Source organism: Pinus tabuliformis, chromosome 4_2 (assembly GCF_031772625.1).
Source record: "Pinus tabuliformis cultivar Carrire ecotype Pingquan chromosome 4_2, CPIR1, whole genome shotgun sequence".
Taxonomy (NCBI): Eukaryota; Viridiplantae; Streptophyta; class Pinopsida; order Pinales; family Pinaceae; genus Pinus; species Pinus tabuliformis.
The window spans coordinates 612,560,607-612,584,674 of record NC_142304.1 but is presented as its reverse complement, the minus strand read 5'-3'; positions in this window follow the sequence as shown (position 1 = coordinate 612,584,674).

Here is a 24,068-nt window from a genome sequence, read left to right as displayed (position 1 = left end):
TAAAGAGTCCTTGGAATAGGAGGTCTCATCATGAGCCAGCCTGCCCACCATTCACTCCCTCCTGGTGAATGGCATTATGGTTTATTTGGTTACCAAGCCAGCATAATGGCCTTCATTCTGACATTGCACAACACTTCCTAATCATACACAAAGGATCATGGTTCCATGGGCGAAAGAAACAACTCTATCAAGGTTATGGACACCTGTGGGCAACAGAGCTCTGTTGATGGTATTGAAGTCACATTCCTTATACACCAATAGCAATTATCAAGACCCTTCTTTGTCTTATACCTTTGTAATTGGTCAAATGAGATTATGTATATAATTTCCTCGAACCTTTAAACACATGAAAATCTATTACAACCAATTATGATGGAAAAAGTTGATAATGACCGCATCAGACTTTTTGTGCATGTCAGCTGTCCTATCCTCCCAACCTCGCATCATATCACGACATTCTCTTATTTATTAAGCGATTCTATTATACACCTCAATTTTGGCAATCTGCTCCTTTTGTAAACATGGCATCTCAGTATACGCTGTTCCTTTATGACTCTGTACCATGGCAGTTCGGCACGCCGCTTCCTCATTTGACGGTCGAGGACGGCCTATCACATTGCAGGGGGGGAGCAGGTGACCTCATAATTTGCTGGCATACGTGTCAGACTATTATTTGGAGAATTTTCACTTGGGAATAGCAAGGCTTAATGGTATATTGTTTTCCAATTTGCATGGCTTGTTGTTCCTAAGCTATTTCCATATTATGCTCTGCAACAATTAGTAAGTAACTCGGAATTTGAACAAGCTTGCTGTTTCGTCATTTTCTCTGTGTTTCCTAACAGCTTGAACAGCCTGCTGTTCCATTGTCATCTCTGCATTTTTACAGTGTGCTAAGCATGGGAGGAAGATCAATTCGGAGAGAACCACAGGTATTGACAGTCTCTAATGCTGCACGAGAAATCCTAACAAGGGCAGGATGGATAGTTTATCTCAATCGTTTACAACAATCCAACGAGACCATAGCAATTGAATTCTTGCAGAACTTGGAAGAACATCACTCCACAATAAGAGGGAGACAGATAGCAGTCACGGATGACATAATTGCAGAGGTTTCGGGACTGCCAGCCACTTGACCAGTGTGGACTCTGAAGAAGCAGAAACTGCGAAATGTCATAAAAATCTTCCAAGATGAAGGCCAGAACCTGACTGTAAGAGGAAAGGGAGTTCTACCAGCAACATTGAGAGAGTCGTGGGCAGAATTGGCAAGAATCATCCAGAGTTACATCACCTGTGAAGGCAAGAAAGACGTGGTAAGACCACACCATCTTAAACTTTTAGCTGTATTAAAACAGAAATGCATTGTGAATTTGCCTGCATTTTTAAATTCTTTATTACATGATGTTGCCCGAAGCATGAAAAAGTCTCGCCACGTAGAATCAGTAGTAAGTCACCATGGGTTGATACAATTGATAGTTAGCTATAGTCATGCTCAAGAATAGAGCAATTGGGAGGAACTTATCTTCACGATAGACGGGGGACTGGCTCTGCCAGCTCCAAAATGAAAACATGCTACTAGTACATCAAATAGACCATTGAAACGAAGGAAATCCATTAGATTGGCATGGATCAGAGGAAGGCTGGAAAATTCCCAAGGGAATACCAGTCAACCTGTGGAGATAGATGATTCAAGGGATGAGCAACCCCCGCAATTGGAAGGAGAGGAGAATGAGAAAGAGTTGGAGGAAAACAAGGAAGGAGAAATAGAGGAAGAGATCGAGCAGTCTGGGCAGGGGGAGGAAGAGACAGAGCAATGCAAAGAAATCCCATTACAAAATCCGTTGCAAGAGGATGAATTGGCCCAAATTCTGGCCAATATGGGTGAATATGCTCAACCTCTCAGCCCAATAAACCCCCATACTGAAGAGGAACCAAAGGAGCATTCTGCTCATGACAAAAATGCATCCGAAGAATTGTGCGACGAGGAAGAAGAAGAAGAAGAGAATCACTTCGCTCATGATGAAAATATATATGGAGAGAAAAGTGATGAAGATAAAGAAGAGGAACAATCTGTTCCTAGTCAGACTACACCGGAAGAATTTCATGAAGGAGAAGGGGTGGAAGAAGAAGTCACCCAGGAAATAACAGAACAAGCTAGGGTTTTTACTCCTGAACAACCCGATCAAAACAATGAGGAAGCACCCCAAGAAGAAAACCAGGGAATTGGTCAAGGTGAAAGTCCAGGTTCGAGTAAACAAACAACTGTTCCTTCCAAGAAAACAGAAGAAATTAAAAGATTACGAAAAGAACAGCAAATAATTCTTAACATGATAGCAAGACTTCAAGAACAAATTAGGGTTTTGAAAATGGGAAAGAGAGAAAAAAGGACCTTGGGGGTAAAGCATGAAGCCATTATGACGAAACCCCTCAAGAAAAAGGTTAGGAGGACTCAAGTCTAGCCTGTCGTTCAAAACCAAAAGGAATAGCATTTAGTTGTCGCCCATGTCGAAGTACAAACAGATAATATATCAGCCTGTGACAAAGAAGTTCAGATAGAGGCACAACCCTCTGAGGAAATGCGAACCATAAACACGGGACGATGAAATAAGAACATTCAAGTAAACCTTCCGCTTACAACTACTATGTGGGACAGTGATCCGAGGAAAGTAACTCTGTGAAAGGATTTGGTACAAGCCCAGCAAACAGTAGAGAAACTTACATAACAGACTGTCTCTCGAGAAAAGTATGAAAAATTACAACAGCAGTTGAGGAACGTCAACTTATCAGAAATCCAGGCCTTTGAAGGATGGCGAAAGGAAGAAGAAAGGGTCAAAAAGGTAACTCATAGACTAGATATTGTCATCAAACAAATGGATACCTTATGCTCTTTGTATACTGACATCCTAGCATGTAGAGCACCTGCTAGGAACTATGCCTTGTTTTTAATGGAATGATATTTGCAATTGAAAATTAAAGCTATCAAAGCAGGAGCCCCTATAGAAATAAGCACTATTGATGATGTCATAAATTGTTGTAAGCACTATGGGGTGAAGGTTTAGAGATTATTATGTGAATTCTATTTGCATAACCTTGTGTTACATTAAGAAATATAGCAGAATCCCAGCCCTTTCGTTGGGGATATCCAACTGTAGGCATTCATTTCTTTTGGTGTTAATCAAATAAAATGGCTTAAAGCCTACAATTCCTTTCAAAGACAAGAAAATGGATTAGACTTATGGGTGCGAGCTGAGCCTAGAGACCCATTACAGTTGTGGAATAAACATAGGAACCTAATGAGGACTCCGGGCATGATTGAGGCATTAGGACCTATTCATACAACAATCAATCGACAAGGGATATAATATTTCTTTACCATCAAGGACCTTGCCATTGCAGCTACCAAATTCCGATATTAGACTTCTAATTTGAACATCCAACTTAGGGAACCATTTAACTATGAGAACTTTAAGCTAGCTACTAATAGATTGGGTCTCTATGGTGACCTTATTTTGAGAGAAGGCCCATCTTGGTTAGGTTGTAGGTTCCGTAGTCTAGTTATTTGGCACCCAGCACCAGGATACCAAGCCTTGTATGAAATTCCTAAGGGTCAGACAGGACATCCTTTTGAACACCTAGCTAGGCATCATGGTTGTAGACCACCTCATGAGATCCCGTCTCTGGCCTACTCCCTCACTACCTTGCATGTCAACTACAATGTTTTAATGAGGGCATGAAAAAGGGTAAGCAAGGGGGTGTGTTGAGCACTGGAGAAGGTATGTTATTATCGTTTATTTTGTCATCTTTTCTTTAAAACTCATAACCTCTTTGCATCATGAACTAGGTAGATAATAAGAAATTATGATAAAATCTATAGGATTTGTATGTAACGCAAAATAACTAATAATTGCCCTTTTCTTATGCAGGAAAAGGAGAAAACGGAGGATTGCTGTCCCAAAGGAAAAGACAGGACAAAGTTAACTGCTGTCCGTTTGACAGGGAACCACATGCAAACAAGGCAATCCAAATTGGAGCATATTAGCTAGGAAAGGGAAAAGGAGATACCAAATCGGCGCAAGAGAACAAGAGGATAACTGAGAATTAACAGTCTGGCGAATCCCTCAGGATCCTTTGATCTTGAGGGATCGCTATCTTAATGATTTTTGTATCTTTGATATCTCTGCTCGGCTGTTATAAGAAGGGGCAACACTTCTAGCCCGGGGGACGAACTGTTGTTGTTTTTATGAAATTCTCCTTTTGTCGGCCGGATAAATTGTTCTTGCGGACAAGATCGATCTCTCTAGTATCTACAGATATCTAGCGACAAGCAGAACAAGCAAATCTACCTTTCTCTATATATTGCGATTTATAAATAAAAACCAAGAGGTGTTTTAGACCCTACCTTAAGTCCAACGCTAGTTTGTGGCAACCATGCTTCGACCGTCCGAATGAGTTTTGTTTTGAGAACCTGCAAACACAAACAAGCACACATCAAATAACACCTGCATAGCTAAAATAATAAATCATATTCATCATGGTGATCAAGGAATCCATGAAATAAACCATACAAGACAACTTATTGAGAAAAATAAACTTGATTGTATTAACTTTGAAAATAAGAAGAAACTTTACAACCTTTGGTGCCTTGATGTTGTACAAGCTCCTCCCAGGGTCCAAGCAAGAATCTCCTCTACTTTGACAAGCCTCACACTCTTCCCAATAAGATCAAAAGGTATGTAATCTCTCCTCTCAAGCTCAATTAGGAAGTCTAAATTCCAATAGCATTTACCCTCAAAAATATTTAGCTTTCAACCTCCTCAGTAACTAGCCCAATGCCTCATTTTATAGTGCAGAGGAAGGAAGTTACAGGTCCACCTATGAAGGGATAGAGTCCTCCTTCAAAGGGATAAGCTCCTCACATCAAGGGGTTAGCTCCTTTAGTTATGGGATGCATGAACCTCAAAGGAGAAAACTTGCCACCTCAGGATTCCCTCTAGAAGCTTCCAGAAATAACCCAAAGTGATTTTTTAAGAATATACTTGTGCCTTTTTTACTTTTACAGCGGTCCGCACCCATTACACAGAAACATAGCAGGCAGGTCCGCAGGGGACATGACTAGTGGGTGCGGGACTGCAGGTAATGCTAAGAGAAAGTGCAGAACCAGAGTTTTAGAGATTTTTAAGGGTTTTCTCTCATTTTCAAGGCTTGACATGAAGAGCTGAGGTTTAAGGCTTGCATAGGAGGAAAGTACGAGTGGTGATAGACTCACACTGACTGCAGAATATCATGGTGACAATATTTTGTGTAACAGATTTCCCCCTAAAGTGTGAAGTACTTTATCATTTCGAGGATCATCCTGTGGAGAGCTTAGTTGGAACCTGTAAAAACATTCAATACAATATATATATATATATATATATATAATATATATATATATATATATATATATATATATATATATATATATATATATATATATATATATATGTGATCATATCATCACTGAGGTAGGCATTCCCATACTCAGGCCAAAACTGACTAGAAACTAACTAAACTACTCTGATATAGGAATGATCTTGTAATACATCACAAGTATAGACATATGTAGACACAGTATGGACACAACCATCTGTTTATGAATAGTCCACTGTATAATGAATAAAAAAATTCCTCGCAGCCTGGATGGTGGAAACTAGATCCAGGGTCTTGATTTCTTCTTTTTGAAATAGTACGATTCTATCCATGTGAATGAATGTGTCGAAGTCCAACATGGTAGAAACCACTTGATTACCAGTCAATGATGTAAAATGTTAACAAGTGTGAGAGAAACCACTAGTAATGTAAATGTCTCTCAAAGTACTCAGTACAATCCATGAAATGTGAATAGATGAGTTGATGTCGAACATGTCACGGAATCCTTTGATCGAAGGTCAATGATGCAACCTATTATCGAAGGTGAGAAACCTGCCATTGAGGCATGCAGATTCCAAGGTACTAACAATTTCTAGATCATCTTTTTAGATAATGAGCTGAAGTCGATAGAAAGCGATCCGTCGTAGGCAACCCCACAACACGAAATCATAGATCAAGTTTGAAGAAATATGTTTGCAAGGACTAACTCAGGGATGGTCAAAATGGATGACAGATATTTTGCAGATGAATGGTTTATTTGAACTAACCTCTTGAACACATAACGACAATGCAGATGGTTTGGTAACAATTGACCCAAAGATAATACCCAGAAATCGGCTGAAGACTTTCAATATGTTTTGATTAACTGTTAGGAAAAGGATTTCCCAACCCAGGTGAACAAAAAGTGTCATGTTCAAGAGTCGTTGAAATCTTTTCTGAGACACAAAGTATAACAAACAGGTTCATTTTTCTCTCTTTTCCCCCACCATTTTTGGCAAGTACCTCTTTATTTTTTACAAGCTTGAGGAGGATAACATTTGCTTGATTATAAGCTCATCCTTCGGATGAGTCCAACTTAGTTTAAAATTCGAACCCTAAGAAGGAGTGGTCCGTTCCTGTTTGAAATTGAACAGGTCCTTTACTATTAAATTTTAATGAGTCTAGTATAGGAGAAACTCGGCGTTTTTCAATTTTAGGGAGTCAGAAGAAAAACTTAAGAAAACTCCATGGTTTTCCTTTTTCGTAAATTTGTGTCTCCCAAGCCCGAAAAAGTATAAAATAATACTTGAGAGAACTGCTTGACCATTACGATCAAGGAGTACTTTTCATAATTAGTGTCTTCGATCCGAAAAAGTAAAAAAGTGATCAAGGACACGTCATTTTATAACCAATATCGAACTTGAAACGACAAAAGCCTGGCAATATTTTCATTTTTATACAGTCAGAAATGAGCTGTAAGTGGGCCGTCCTTTTAATTCCGTTTTAACGAGCTTAAAAAGAAAAACTCGGCAATCTTTTCATATTTTACGAGTAAGAAAAGAGCTTAAAGAGGACTCTAATGTTTTTTTTGAAAATGATCAATTTCTCCTAGAAAATCCAATATTCTGCACAAAAACTCAAACATTACTCATACCTGTTTAAAATGAATAAAAATGCATCAAAAAGTTGCCTCTTTAAAGTGAAAAACAAACGAATTAAAAATTCATTTATTCAAAAAATCTTATAAAAAGGGCTTTTGTAAATTCATTTTTATCGTTTGACCTCAGAGTGAGAAAAGAGAGCTTTTGGGTAAGAAGCTTCCCATGAAGATTGCGAAAAATCCGTCTGTTGGAATCGAAAACCGTCACCTCCAGGTAATCCACATCAAAATAATCTTGCATTTCAACCATTTGAATTTTGTTTTTAGGCTTCCATTTTGACTTTTTAAAGAAAAATTAGTTTAAAAGACCGCTCGCGGGGGTCCGTAGGCGCAACATGCGAAACCTGCGGACCTTGACTTTTTCCTACAGAGGAAAGAGCCAGGGGCCCGCACCTGCTGCTTGGGCAGAGTGCGGACCTACGCATTGTCCCTAACTGGAGAGTGCAGACCCCGTGACATAGGTTTTACAACTTCAATTTTTTCAATTTCCGCCCAAAAACTTTGAATTAAAATGTTCTAATCCGCCATTTTTTTACAATGTAGGATATACACAATGCTCATTTGGCGGGAATGGGAGCACAAAGATGTGGACCTTGCCACAATTAATCATCAGCCCTCAATAGATGCATTGAGGGCATGCAGGCTATTTAACTTCTGGGCCATACCTGGCATGAGGGCCCAAGTAGACTTTTTGTAGTGGCTGGTGGATAGAGGGAATATACAGGACCAGTGTTTCATTATTGGTGGCCATCAGCTCGAAATGAAGCTAGAGGAAATTTACTTCTTGACTGGTTTGCCTAAGAGAGGTGAACAATTATCTCTATTCAGGACTAGGCCAGCTGGCCAGTCTGTCGATAGTCTCCGACTAGAGTTTTGTAATGACCAAACAAAGGACAAAGGGATTGATATCAAAACTATTTCTCATCCTGAACTCAAAGTGATTGCATTTACTGTCACCAGACTTTGCGGAAGCACAACACTGCATGTAGCTACCGGATCCCAAATGCGAATGGCAGTAGACTGTTATCGAGGCACCATCTTCAATTGGTGCGAAGCTGTGTTGGCGAATGTAAAAGGCCAACTGACTAGAGCAAAGAATGGACAATTAAAAAAATTTGGATATGGTTTCTTAGTTGTGAGCTTTGGTCTAGAAAGGGTCCCGATGTTGGTCCCACATCATCTTTTTATTTGAGTTGGACTTCCCTAAGAGCCCAAGCTGATGTTTTGGTTTGCAGTTATGGCCCATCATCCTGAGGAGGATTCAAAGGTTGTTCGCTTTCCTCCTGAGTATTTTTGTTGGTTGGAGAACAAAATTTTCGCGATTCAGGATTTTCCTTATGCTGGGTTGGATTATCGTGGTGACCCAGACATGATTCTTCCACCAGGAGAGTAGTGGGATGACTCAGGTAAAATCATTCTCAACATTTTCTAAGTTTTTTTTTTTTTTTTTTTTTTTTTTTAAATTGTCCAAAACTGATAGTAAAAAGTTTCAAATGCAGATGTGGGTCCACGACGACCAGTGATTCTCTAGCCCTATGAGAGGAGACACCCAACTGCAGCAATACCGGCCCCACGGGACAAATCTACAGAGACCTTGACCGAATTGGAAAACCATCTAGAGTGTTTGACAACAGATATTCTAGAGACTAGCATAGATGACATTCCTCTTAGGTTACAACGCTATGTGATTGGGGTCCCAGGACCTTTCAGGAGGCTCCTTTGTAGGGTGGCCCGGGTAGTGGTTTCTTATCGTGATCATCACCAGTGATAGGATGATCGCCTTTTGTAGACTCATATGACATTTTTGCTTTTTTGTGCTATCATTTTTGCCGTTCATAAGGTGTTTTTCAACCTATGATCAAAGACGATGTATATTTGACACACTTCTATGCTATGCTATATCACTATTCCTGGCTATCTTGTAAAACATGTTATGGAATGTTTTTAAATTTACTGTTTGATTATTGCAAATGTCTACTTAAGATTTGAGAAGCAATCGCATCTGCTAATGTATTTAAATATCTTGGAATATGTTGATAGTCAATATAGTCAAATTCACGTTCCAAGAGATGAACTCTCAAAAATAATCTTAACAACACTGGATTTCTAATGGCATAAACTCTATTAAGCTGCAATACAACGAGTTCAGAATCTAACCTCACAATCAAACTCTGAATCCAAAATGAGATGGATTCAGATAATAACTCAATCACTGCACTATACTCTGCAATGTTGTTCGTTGTTTGACCAAGGCTTACCCTATGCATAGATACCAACTCATCAAAGGGTGAATAGATAACCCAAGCTGCGGAAGAAATGTTCCGTGTATTACGACAAGCACCATCAGCGAAACCAACGTATGTTTGAAGAGACGTCGACATCTAAAATATCAAGAGTAAAATCAAGATAAGCAGGAATAATGATAAAAACACTCTCTAAACTAAGCACACTTTTCTAATCTAAAACACACCAGCTAGAAAGAAAACTAATCTAACTAAAATCTCCACACCTAGATTTAAGCATAATATCTCTTCAGATAAAGACCATTTCTAGGTTTACCTAAAGAGACACCGTCAAAATCTACCAATTCATAGGCCCCTTTCGCTAGCTTTCACTTAACAATAAAAGGACCATGCCACATAGGTACAAATTTTCCCGTGCCTAGCTTATCGTTTGCTTGATCGTATAGTAAGACTAGGTCTCCTTCCAAAAAATTACAAGGTGCAACATTTCGATCGTACTGAGCTTTAATTCGTTTGGCATGAGTTTCGATTGCTAGTGCAGCACCACATCGATTCTCATCTAGCTGAGCTAAGTACAATAAACTTTTCTCCTCTTCGGAAGTGGATGGAAGTAATTCTATAGCTATTTGCAATGACAAGATGTCGCATTCAATGGGTAACACAGCTTCCAAACCGTAAACCAGTTGAAAAGGAGTGAAACTAGTTGATGTTTTTATTGAGGTTCGATACAACCAAAGCGCTGAAAATAACATGTTATGCCAATTCCACCTATGAATACCAATGATTCGTCGAATCATAATGACTAGAACTTTGTTGATGGCTTCAACCAGACCATTAGCCTGCAGGTAATATGGAGTAGAACTATCATGATGCAGGCCAAGTTGATCTGTTAGTTCAGTCATCATAATGTTTCGAAAATGATGCCCATGATCAGTGATAATCACTTGTGGAACACCGAATCTAGTAATTATATGATTGAAAATGAAAATTGCAGCAGTTTTGTCGTCTGCCAAAAATGTAGGCATCGCCTCACCCACTTGGTAAAATAATCTACCATAAGGATGATATACGCATGCCCCCCAGCCGAGTGAGGGTTACATGTAATAAAGTCGATACCCCACTTTTCAAAAGGACCAACGGAAATTATAGGGTGGAGAGGAGCAGGTGGAGCACGCATCTTTCAATCAAAAATTTGAAAATTGTGGCATTTTCGGACTGTGTAAATACAATCTTTAAACAAAGATCACCAGAAATAGCCAACGCGCAATATCTTTTGGGCTGTGGCATACCCAGACATATGACCGCCACACGCTCCAAAGTGACAGTCATTTAAAACCTTTTCAGCTTCTTCATGAGTTAAACAATGTCGGAAAACAGAATCCGCCCCACGATGATAGAGTGTATCTCCAATAATCTTGTATTGTTGGGATTGGAAACATATTTTCCATCATTGAGATCGTCAAATTTCAGGCCGAAAAGATTGGGTTTGGAGATAAACAATGATATCTCCATACCATGGATCAAGAGTGCTGATAAGAAACAAGGATTCGTCCATAATGGGTTCTTTCGCCACAGTTTCAGTATCAGCACGCAGGAAGTCACACATCAGTTTCGCAAAAACTAAAGATTTCTTTGACTTGGATATTTCAAATTCCAAGTCAAATTCCCGCAGGATGAAAATCCATTTGGAATACTTGCCCCCTAGCAATTGTTTGGTCAAAATATAGATCATAGGGTTACAATCAGAAATTACGGTAGTTTTGTGTAGTAAGATGTAATGGCGAAATCTTTGGACAGTTTGAACAACTGCCAAGGCCAATTTCTCCACATGTGAATATTTTAACTCAGTCGGATTCAAAGTTCGACTAAGATAGTAAATCACATGTTCACTATTGAATTCATCTTCCTGAACTAACACCATCCCGATGGTGGAATGAGAAGCGGTGAGATACAAGAAGTAATCCTGGTTGTAGTTGGGAGGATGCAATAATGGTGCATGGGTCAACACGTGTTTAAGTGCATAAAAATATTTTCAGCTATCTCATCCCAAAATAATGGAGTATTCTATTTCAACAACCTGGTAAAACCCTTTGTTATCTCGGCGTAGTTCGGAATGAATCGACGTAAAAAGTTTGCTTTCCCTTGCAAACTTTGGAGTTGGTGAAGAGTCGAAGGAGGAGGCAATTTGACAATAGCTTCAACCTTCGAGGGATCGACACAAATGCCAACTTTATAAACAACAAATCCCAGTAAACGACCCGTTTCTATACATAAAACACATTTGTGTGGATTCAATCTAATTCGATAATGCCTACATCTCATAAAGATTGCTCATAAATGAGTGAGATGATCGGATCTACGTAATGAATGGGCAGGTAAATCATTGAGATAAGGTTGCACAATGTGCTTGATGTCATGAAACGCGTAAGACATAGCTCTTTGAAAAGTTTCTCTGGCGTTTTTCAACCCAAAAGGTAATTTGCAATAAGAAAATGTCCCCCATGGACAAATAAAAGCCATTTTTGGTTGATCAGCAGGTAGAATGTTGATTTGATTGTAACCGGAAAAACCATCCATAAAGGAGAAAATTTCACTGCCGGCACAATCGTCAATGATTTTATCGATATAGGGAGTTGGGTAATTGTCTTTGGGACAAGCTCGATTAATATCCCTATAATCGATACATATTCTTATCATTCCTTGTTTTTTGTTAACAGGAACAATATTCGATACCCAATCCGTTAAGGGAATTGGATAAATGAAACCTGCTTTAAGTAATTTCTTAACTTCTGCTTTAATAGCAACAACTTTTCGCGGGTGGATCTGACGCAAATGTTGCCGGACGGATTTAGCATCCATGTAAGTTTTGATTTCATGAACAACAATTGCTGGATCAATTCCTGGAATTTCTTCATATGACCAGGCAAACACGTCACAGAATTCTTGAAATAGGGCCTTATAAGTTTGGAGTTCATTTTCCGTACAGGAGGCACCTATATGAATGTTTTCAACAATTCCAGGTTTAACTGAAATGTCAATAGGAACCAACTCAGAATCAGGATTTTGCAATGGATTTTGTGGTTCTTTGACATAATCAGTAGTAAAAATAGATGAAAAATCATTCTCAAAGTGATCAAGCTCAGGTAAGAACGAAGATCGATGATGAAGATCTTCCCATGGTAAGTCATCAACAGACAAAATTTCATGAATCTGCTCATCAGTATGAACAAGCTTGGAAAAATTTGTTGAATCTGAGTTTGATGTTGAAAGTGATTCTCCATGGACCACATTCATTAGATCAATTTCGGTTGAACAAGGGTCGGAAAATGACTGTACAGCCTGATACGCAATTTCATAGGGACTCAAAGGCATCGCATCACCAAATGAATCCACCTCAGATTCGGAAGGTACGATCCAAGGATCATCATAAACAATAGTGTTTGATGAAATCATGTGAATGGTTGTAGTAGAGGGCGATACGTTAGGAGGAGGAAAGGAAAAAGTTCCTAGTAAACCAGAATCTTTAACTAATCCTACTCCAACATCCTTGTAGGGGATAGTTGTTTTACTGACATGTTGTATACTTTCAGAAGAGGCTGGGTCGGATGAAAAATATGTCAGCTGATCTATAGTTACGATCTTTCCATTATGAGGAAACTTTATAAGCTGAAAGACCGATGAAACAACAACAATCATAGCATAATACCAACTACGACCCAAGAGAAGGTTGTAATCTAGAGGGGCATCAACCACTTCCACATCTAGATTAACAATTTTACCTTCAACCCCTATAGGTAAATCCTGTAGAATGCCAAAAGGATGGAACCCACAGCCATCAAAAGCCTTTAGAATCGTCGGGGATTGATTGAGTGTAGGAGAACCAAGCGATCTCCAACACTGAATCGACATAATACACGTAGAAGCTCCCTCATCAATCATAGTCCTAAAGCAAGGTCTGTTTTTGAATAACACTGGAATCTGGAAAGCCATTTGATGAGGAAGGCGAGGTGTACTATTTTCTAAATCGAAGATTATAAGGTTCGAGTCCTGAATATCAACAGCTCCTATAGTCGACAATAGCAATTTACGCTGTGTTGGGCATGATTGCAGCACCTCCAAAGTCGACATTGCTGAAGGGGAAATAGCTAAGTCTTCAACAATGTTATAATTCTGAGCAGCTCTCGCATGCGGATTGAAAGCTGACTTTCGAAGTATACCTTTAGCAAGCGGTTTGATTACTAAGTCTGGGTTAGGTTTCTCGATCTGTAGTGGATTAGAACTAGGAGTTGAAGTTGATGGGTTTGAATTAGAAGATTCTGCTTCCTTACCACCAATAGGACTTTTATTACCATAATCTTGCGATCACGTCGCAATCCTAACATGAGACATCATCATTATGGGTTCTTCTAAGGCATTTGAGGAAGAACCAATCATCTTACTATCTTGACTAGGAAAAGGATCCTTCAAGATAGCAGGCGTTTGAGAACCATTGACAATTTTCGCAACCTCAATGTGTTGTGGGCAGTCTCTTGTAAAATGCTCTGCGTCACAAATGAGACAAGGATAGCGAGGTTTACGTTTCTCGTCAGTAGATTCAGTTTTATCTGATTTCTCTTTCAAATTTTTCTTATTTTTCTTCTTCCCCTTCTTTTTACCACCGGATTTTGATTTGGCCGTAGATGATTCTACGACATGAATATCGGCAGGAATTTTAGCGGAAGAGTCTCCTGTCGGGGAATCTGGTAAAGTTATAATAGGAGAAGAATTCTTTGAAGATTTCTTCTTACTTTTGGTATTAACTGGACCAATCATACCATTAGTTGCATGAGACCCTGAAGGAGCTGCAGTTATTTGATTTTGTTTTGGAAGGTCGGGGATTTTTTCATGTAAAGTACCCGACTACGTATAAATGAGGTCAAGGTACTGAGCTTGAGAAATTAGTTGCTCTTCAGTAACAACTCCTGTCTTAGCTACATCCTCAGTGATTTTAGGTAATAATGATTTAACAAACCATTCAGCTAAAATTTGATTCGGAATAAAAACTTTCACTAAACGTCGTCGACGTCGCCATTCATGAATGTGATCTGAAATATAAGTGGACATTGACTATTGTAATGAAGTTAATAATTCTGTGCCATTGTCATATTTGATAGGCAACTGAAAATGAGTTAAGAATGAAGTAGCTAGCTGACTAAAGTTATAAAAAGAGGCTTGCGGTATCTCAATGTACCACTTGGCCGCAAGACCAATCAGAGTGCATTGAAAAAGACGTAAACGAATTGAATCATCTATAATGGAGTTAGATGCACACCAGAGGTGATAAGTCATCACATGGTTTGACGGATCTTCTCCTGATTTACCTTCAAACTTTGGGATATCACTAGGCAACTTATTCAGTATTGGCGGCCAAAACGGAAGATAATTAATTGGATCGTTCGTAAGGCGCGACAAATCAGGCAAGTCCAAAGTTTCAATGAACGGTAACTGATGGTTAGGGTCTCGAAAACCCTGGGTCATAAGACCAGCCCCAGGAGGAGGATATCCGATAACTTGGAATTGGAATTGCATTTGGGATATTATATCCTCCCGGAAAACCAGGATTAACCGGACTGTACTGGGGTTGTTGAGGTTGCTGATAAGTGTATCCAAGGTACGGTTGATACTAGTAAACTGGGCTCTGAACAGCAGGACCGAATTGGTACTGTCCTTGGTACAGTTGTAAGTAAATTGAGGTTGACTTGTGACAACCGTACTTGGACCAGGTTGTCCTACAGGCATCTGAACCGAAGTCTGAATTGTAGGTCCAGACTGAGGTAAAGATGCTTGAGGATTTGATGCAGGAACAATAGAAATCGGAGTAGCTGATACTCCAGAAGTAGGTGGGGTAGATTGAACAGAAGCTGCAGTAGTTGCAGTAGTCGTTTGAGGCGGAGTTCCAGGCGAACTAGGCCCAGACTGATGAGCTACACCAGGTGCAGAAGTTTGAATAGTAGGCTAGACAGGTTGCTGGGTTGAACTAGAAACCAAAGGTTGTCCCGATTGAGATGACAACTGCACATTAGGTTGCAAGATCTGTTGAGATTGAGATGGATCCCACACCATGTTCATTCCGGGGTATTGACCCATAGTAGGTTGAACATATTGAGAACCGTAACCGGGTTGAGCATAGGGCTGATAATTCAAAGGTACATTTCCAGCTCCTTGTACAAATGATTGACCAGAAGGTGGTTGGTAACCTTGGGTTGGGTACTGACCTTGAGGTTGATAACCTTGAGGCACGTACTGAAACTGGGGTTGACCTTGAGGTATATATTGATACTGGGGTTGACCTTGAGGTATATATTGAGTCTAGGGTTGACCTTGAGGAATGTACTGTCCCGAAGGAATGTACTATCCTTGAGGTTTCCCCCCAAGCGGTAACTGAGTACCTTGAGGTTGCCCCCCAGGTGGTAATTGAGTACCTTGAGGTTGCCCCCCAGGCAGTAACTGACTACCTTGAGGTTGCGGATTTGGAATGGTACTTGACATCATAAGAATGTCTTCTACACTCAACTGTTTGTTTCTGTTATTACCAGTTGATAGCCCATGTTCAATGGGTTGAGGAGATGCTCCTGAAAAAGTACCAGTGAGTGACTGATACCCAGAAGGAACAGAAGGACTGCCATACAAAAATGTTTCCAGTGATTGGGAAAACATGGATGACTGTCTTACATATTCAAAGGAGGATAATAACCTCTAGGTGTTGGATGAAAAGGAATGCGAGGTGGTGAAAAACTTAGACCTAGATTTTCTAAAAAGTTGGTCAATGAGACGTACCAAGCGTCCCTCCTAGGTGGACTATAAAAGATTGATTCATCGCTCCCTAATTTCTAAAGTTGGTTGATTTTCAGGGATAGATACACCTTATTCCGGACTAACAAGTTCTTCAATAGAAATAAGTCCAGAGGGAAGATTTTGGGTAATGATCCTTCCTACCTTGGGTGAATCAGGACCACTGGAAGTTGGAGAAGAAAATCCTGAGGATGGAGTAGCAACAGGTTCAGTTTCAGGCTAAGAAATTTCAAGTTCTTTAGCTAATTCACTAGTAGAAGAAACACTACCAGTAACTTCGGAAAATGAAATTGGTTCGGAAATATACTCTGTTGCTTGAACTTGATAATCAGGATGAACAACTAAAGAAGATTATCTTTCTTCCGGTGACCCAACTCTACTTTCACTAGGAGTTACAAGAGCTCGTAGCCCTTCAAGCTAGCTTGGTGAATACTCGGGAGGTTGCCCCCGAAGTCTGCGGAATTGTCTCGGTAATTCAGCCATGATTAAATATTTTAATTACTTCACATGCAAACAAAGAAAAATCTCAATAAAACCACCTAATGTCTTTAGAGAACCAAACAATTTGAATCACACGCCTAAAAATCTAGGAGTTCAAACCACACACAAATTGTAACTTTCCGTATCGAAAACACTAGTTGGTGATGAAATCCAATGTCGCAGAATTCAATACAGAAAGGGTGGTTGGAACAGTTACCCTGACAACCTGCTTAATGAAACAGACTGGCACAAGTTTCTTCACTAAACCGTCTCAAGTGAAGAGAACCCCCGAGAGAGTCCAAGTGAGTCTAGTCGATGTCTGCTCCAAGTACAGTGGGATCTTCCCTCCACCGTCAACTTAGGAAAGAATCCTATAGATTATGGTCACTATGGTTACCAACAAAAACAAATATACCTAGGGGAACAGTCTATGATCCGATACACACACAAGGGCAGAGTAACAAAGCTCAATCCCCTTAAAGGCTCCTTGACATAATCCAAGGTTTACCAACAAGTGACCCCAGGCTCCTTGACAATGGTCAATCCAAGGTTTACCATTTTTAATACGTGTATATCTTCTATCGTTCCCAATGAGGAAGGATTGATTACCCCACTGGTTCAAATATGATCTCGTGCTTGACTCCTTTAAGAGGAGCTTCCCAGAGCATAGATGTAACAATTGGAATTTATCTCCTACTTTAAGATATAGCTACTTATTTGTTTTAACTATCTTGGAGAGTTAATTACTCCCTACTCCAAGATACTAGCCTAAGCTATGTTGGTGATAAAGAGCCCTAGAAATAAAAAGATTGCTAGATAAATTTTACTTTAAGCGTTATTTTTATGGTTTTTTCTTAAGTCAAAAGGTATGGAGATGAAACTTTATGGTGTGAAGACTCGACTCCAAAACACTATAAATGCACCTAAGATGATAAACAATTCTTTTTCTTCAATGAATTTCTAGCTAAAGAAAGAGTTGAGAATGCAATTGCTTGGAAAACAAATCTTTCCTTAACATATAAATGAAAAGATTTTTTTTTTTTTGTCTTTTCCAATAAACTCAAAATGAGACGACTAATTATGCTCACGAAAAATCCTTTTGCTTTTTCCACACTCAAAAACTACAAAAAACAATTTCTTTCAAAAGAGATTCTAAAATTTCTAGAAAACACTCAAAACTATGAAAAATCTAATCTTGAGATCTACAAATTTCTAAAAACCTAGTTGAAGTAAAAAGCTTAAAAAATTCTTTTGAGGACGTTTTACTTAGTTATTCAGCAAAATAGGACTAATTCGTTCAGAATAGCAAATTAATCAAAAAACACCCAGCTATGTTTTCTTTTTAAAAATGAAATTCAAAACTTTCAAACAAGTTCTTTCAAAGCTTTGCAAAGAGAAAACGAGATCTATTCCTCACCAAAGGCAGATTTCACAAATCAGTTAGACTCATTAAGAAGACCAACAAAAACCAGGGTAATCTGTGGTTTCTTAGGCTTCTAATCTCTGAGTTACTACAAAGACCAAGTGAAAATCAAACCAGGCACGCAAAACTTCTAGAAAATCTCCTAAAACCAAAATGCTAATGGAACTCACTCACAAGAAGTTTCTGACAAGACACATGCAGATCTGGGCATAGGCTAAAAATGTAAACAAATCCTAAGTTTAACTGGATGAAAAGATTTTAGGGTTTTCAAAAATTTGACAGGGTCCGCAGGCTTCCGATATAACCAGATGCGGTACTGCTCTATGTAGTAAAGCAGCAGTGCGGAGATGTCCGCACTGTGTTACAAATAGAATGTGCAGTCCTCTTTCAAAAGCGTGAAACACAAAAAACAATCCAGAATCTAAAAAACTACCCAATCCCACACACATCAAGAAAAAACCAGAAACAGAGAAAAAGTTTCTCCAGTCAAAGTAAAAGTAAAGGCAAAAAACCAAAATTCAAGTCCCCAGTGGAATCGTCAATTTGTCGGCCGGATAAATCGTTCTTGCGGACGAGACCGATCTCCCTAGTATCTATAGATATCTAGTGACAAGTATAACAAGAAAACCTACCTTTCTCTAAATATTGCGATTTATAAATAAAAACCAAGAGGTGTTTTAGACCCTACCTTAAGTCCAATGCTAGTTTGTGGCAGCCATGCTTCGACCGTCCGAATGAGTTTCCTTTTGAGAACCTGTAAACACAAACAAGCACACATCAAATAACACCTTCATAGCTAATATAATAAATCATATTCATCATGGTGATCAAGGAATCCATGAAATAAACCATACAAGACAGCTTATTGAGAAAAATGAACTTGATTGTAACTTTGAAAATAAGAAGAAACTTTACAACCTTTGGTGCCTTGATGTTGTACAAGCTCCTCCCAAGGTCAAAGCAAGAATCTCCTCTACTTTGGCAAGCCTCACACTCTTCCCAATAAGATCAAAAGGTATGTAATCTCTCCTCTCAAGCTCAATTAGGAAGTCTAAATTCCAACAACATTTACCCTAAAAAATATTCAGCTTTCAACCTTCTCAGTAACCAGCCCAATGCCTCATTTTATAGTGCAGAGGAAGGAAGTTATAGGTCCACTTATGAAGGGATAGAGTCCTCCTTCAAAGGGATAAGCTCCTCACATCAACGGGTTAGCTCCTTTAGTTATGGGATGCATGAACCTCAAAGGAGCGAACTTGCCACCTCAGGATTCCCCCTAGAAGCTTCAAGAAATAACCCAAAGTGATTTTTTAAGAATATACTTGTGCCTTTTTGACTTTTACAGGGGTCTGCACCCATTACACAGAAACAGAGTGGGCAGGTCCATAGGGGACATGACCAGTGGGTGCGGGACCCTAGGTAATGCTAAGAGAAAGTGTGGAACCAGAGTTTTAGATATTTTTAAGGGCTTTCTCTCATTTTCAAGGCTTGACATGAAGAGCTGAGGTTTAAGACTTGCATAGGAGGAAAGTATGAGTGGTGATAGACTCACACTGACTACAGAATGTCATGGTGACAATATTTTGTATAACACCTTTGTATTTGGAACTTTGATCATTGACTCTCGTTGAAGAGCGATCCACTGTAACTCTGTTTTGATGCTTTAATATAAATCTTGTTGTTGTTCCATCTTTTATTCTGGAGTAATCTCAAGTGGTGTGTCCCTGGAGGCTAAGAGCCCGGCCCTGGTGTAACACTTGCTCCTGTACCATTATTTCTAATTCGTGTGTGGTTTTCGTTATTAGCTTTGTTTAGTAATCTGATGTGATTTTCTATTTTACATAACTATTCTGTTATATTTTGTTTATGCTCAACTAAGTAATGTTGTTCTCTGTAAAAGGAATGTTGTGTTGTTCATTCTGACTTTATAACGCATTGTTGTTCCTTTAACCATTGATATAACATTGCTATTCCTTACAGACTGCCATTGCTGTTTGATTATAGAGTAACCGTGTTGTACAATCATAAATCGGTATTACTGTATTTATCTATGGTTTACACTTAATCGCAATTGTTGTTCAACTGGGATTGCTATTCCATTACAAATCACAACTCTTATTCTCCATAACGTGATTTATAATTGTTGTATCAAAGTCAGATTACTGTTACTTTCAATATTAAGCATGCTATGTGTGATATTCATCTTGGTTTATTGTACATTTATATTTGATTCAAGTTGTTGTTCTATATTTCATCTCTGTTAGTTGTCGTTCTATTTCCGTTTGTTGTCCGATTTATCTTTAGAGTAAGGATTGTTACTTAATTCCTGTAGGATATAATTGCTGCATTCATTTCTGTAGATTAAGGTTTTGTTGTTCAATCTTGTTCATAAGAATAGTTGTTGTTCCATTTCCTGTCATTTGTATTATCATTGCTTTGGTGTGCAGAACGATCTGAGACTGTAGTGAGCATTGACATATGTTGTCTAGTTCCTAGATTGATGATCTTTTCCTTGATTGTCTTTTAATTACATCAGTTTACAGAGGGATGAGTTACCATTACTGTACCCTTGACTGATAAATTTCTATAGCTTTCTGAGTGCATGATTTGAGTTTTAAGGTTCTTTTCTATAAGTAGATCTTATTTCAAGCATCCGTTTACTCTTGTATTTAGAGCACTATACTACTAGCATTACTCTGACAAATGACCGCCTCAAACTGAGTACACTCTTTGAGATAACAAATCGTTCCTGGATTGATAAATTAATGTAGGGTAAATAGAGGTGAAAAAGACCCTTTTTATTGCTCGACACTATGTTATAAATCTCCATGGTTAGTATGTTTTGTTTTCAGCAGTCATGTTGGTTATAGGTGTCATTGAACACTAAGGACTATGTTCCCCCAAGGGGGAGGGTTCTGTAAAAACCCTGATTAAAGATCCATGTAAAATATATAAGACCACGGTCATGGGACACGTATTCCAAGCTAAATGGTGGGGAAAACATCCTAGTGGGTGTTCATTCGATTTATTATGGCTATGGAAATTGGCAAAGGCTTTGGAAAGGCATGAGGCATTACTAAAATTTTATGTATGAAAATAATGGAAATTAGGAGAAAAGGAAGGTAGAATGTCACAGGTTTCATCTAAAGATAAATTGAAGGAAAATAATGGAAATTGAAGAAAATAGAGGCCTCATTGATAAAAAGGCTTTTGAGGATCAGATGGTAAAATTGGTTAGTTCAGTTTTGGAGCTCTCCCATTATTCTATCTCTCTCATACTCTTGGATACTTAGAGTTTTCTTGCAGAAATCTTGGAGGGTGTGGCACATTTGGATTTCTTGAGAAAGAAGGGAAAGGAAGAGCAGGAAAGTGCAAGAGGACATCGGGATCAACAGCTATAATGGGTTTTGCTTGTAGGTACCGAGTTGCATGTATGTTTTCCTCACTAGTTGGTCTATGGTCATGATCTATCATTGGCATGGAGGATGTCCGAGATTGACAGTGGATTTTCCTAGCCTTGCCATTTCCTGGATAGCCATGGTGATTATGGATTTATTTCCTTATTTTGTTTTGGTTGGTTCTCATGATTCCTTAGCTTGGGTTGAGTTACTAGTCCTAGAAGCCCTGTAATAGCTTGGGTTGAGTTACTAGTCCTGGAAGCATTGGTTAGAAAAGCACTATGGAAGCCCTTGGTGGGTTGAGTTACTAGTCCTAGAAACCCTGGTTGGAAAAATGTTCTTGAAGCCCGGAATAATATGTAGGTTGAGTTACTAGTCCCGGAAGCCTTGGTCAGAAAAATGATCTGGAGCCTTGGAAGGCTTGGGTAGAGACCAATCTGATGGTGGTTTTGTGATGTCTAGCCGTCAGATGGAATCATTGTTTGATGGGTTGAGGTGGATGGCCTCTGGAAGCCCTGGATGGTTTTGGATTTATGTGTTCTATGAGATCCCACATTCATGCTTGGCACGAGGGTGAAAGGCTGAAGAGATCTTTGGCTCAGCCATTCTATGGTCAGGTGGAATGTGGAAGTCCCATCCTAGGTTTGGTTTTTGCATCATTAATATGAGTTTATTTTTCCTTGTTATCTCATGAATATTGTATTGATTATGCAGTGGGGGGGTCACAGGGGGTTTGAGGGGGCGGGTAGCCCCCCTCTACGGGGTCCGGGGCATCGCCCTGGGAATTTTTTTTTTTGGACCCTATATTAGGTTTTGTGGACCTACCTATGGTTTTGTGCATGGTTTTCGCACATGGTTTTGGATGCGATGGTTTTCGGTCCATGGTTTTGGATGCGATGGTTTTCGGTCCATGGTATTGGATGCTTCGACATGTATAAATATGTATTGTAACATTGAAAGGAAAATAATGAAAAATCAAGTTGGTAGTCTCAGTTTTGGGATCTAGGGGAAAATCTCTGTGTATATGTGTTTTATGTGTTATGCTCTCGCATTGTTTATTTTCTGTTCTTAGAATTCATATGTAGGTAATTTCTGTACATGGTTAAAACCTACAACATGCAACCTGTTACTTGCAAGTATTCTTGCTGAAGCCACTTGATCCAACCTTTCCTTGCTTCCTTCACTTTCCTTATGTGCTTTCTCCTCTTGGTGCTCTTCTCCATTCTGAAGCCAATTACAAAACTCCACTGACAAAATGCCCCAAACTGATTCTTTGATCTATTTTTATTATTGATGCCTCTAATTTCTTTGTTATTCCTTTATTTTCCTTCAATTTACTCTTCACATGCAACTTGTGACTTTTCACCTTCCTTTTCTCCTATTTTCCATTATTTTCATAAATAAATGCCAATAACTCTTTTTTCCTTTTCAAAGCCTTTGTCATTGCCTTTGCCAATTTCCCCTTAGACATAATAAAAAACAAGTGATTCCCACTAGGATACTTTTCCCAACATTCAACTTGGAATATGTGTCCCATGACCTTGGTCTTATTTTTCCTTTATTAACTTTATTACATGAACTTTTAACCTGGGGCTGTTATGCTTATGGTATCCAATGGGAACAAATATTACACTCAAATATTATAAAGATGCATATTGGGCTATAAGTATTGATGAACAAGTTGTTGATTATACTATCATATTAGAATACATTCCAACAAAAGAAAGAATTGAAAATATATTTACTAAACTCTTACCAAGAGAAAGCTTTGAGTATCGTAGACAGAAATTGGGAGTAATTTCTTCCTCATAGGAAGGGATGGCTCATTGAACTCAACTAAAGAGTATAAGGTATCCTTACATACTTCCAAAGGAGGAGAGTTTATTTACAAGGGTATCATGTCCATAGGAAGATATATGAATAGTTGTAGTAAGTAGTCAAGCAATCATCTTCAGTGGGTCCTTTTTCCATTGATATCAAAGGGTTGGAGAAAGCAGACAATGAAGAGAAAAATCAAACTTTGGACCAACAGTTTGACAAGGGAGGTCAATCTATTTCCATCAATGACAAAAGGGGATATTTTTATACATAATGTTGTCATTGATGACAATAAGGGTCATTGATTTCAAAGGAATTTTCAAAAACTTATGATGTCTTGGAGGAACAATGCCTTGAAAGATCACACCAATGATGTCAAAGAAAGTTTGAATATTATTGAAGTTTTTTTGGTGTTATGATGATAAAATTAATATATAGATGGTATGGTTGGATAGTCCTCTTTGAGACCTTTCCAACAATATATTACACTTAGTCAAACTCCTATAGAATGAGAAGATAAGTCAATTTGAAAGTAACATGGAAAAAACACCAAATTTATTATTAAAAACACCAAATTTGTTAATAGTTGTGCATCTTCATAGTGCATCCATGATTTTGTGAGAAATCAATAGTAGTTGGTGTTAGCACAGTTTTAGGCTAAGTCATGAGTAGGTTTTAAATTTTTTATTTTTTAGGATTAATTTTGTAAATTTAAAAAAAAATTAAAACGCTACGGGAATTTCCGGTAGCACCTGATTTTCTTGTTTAGACAGTCTCCCCTGTTTTTTAGACATTCTTTTTGTTCCTGTTTTATTTCCTGTTTTTTTTTT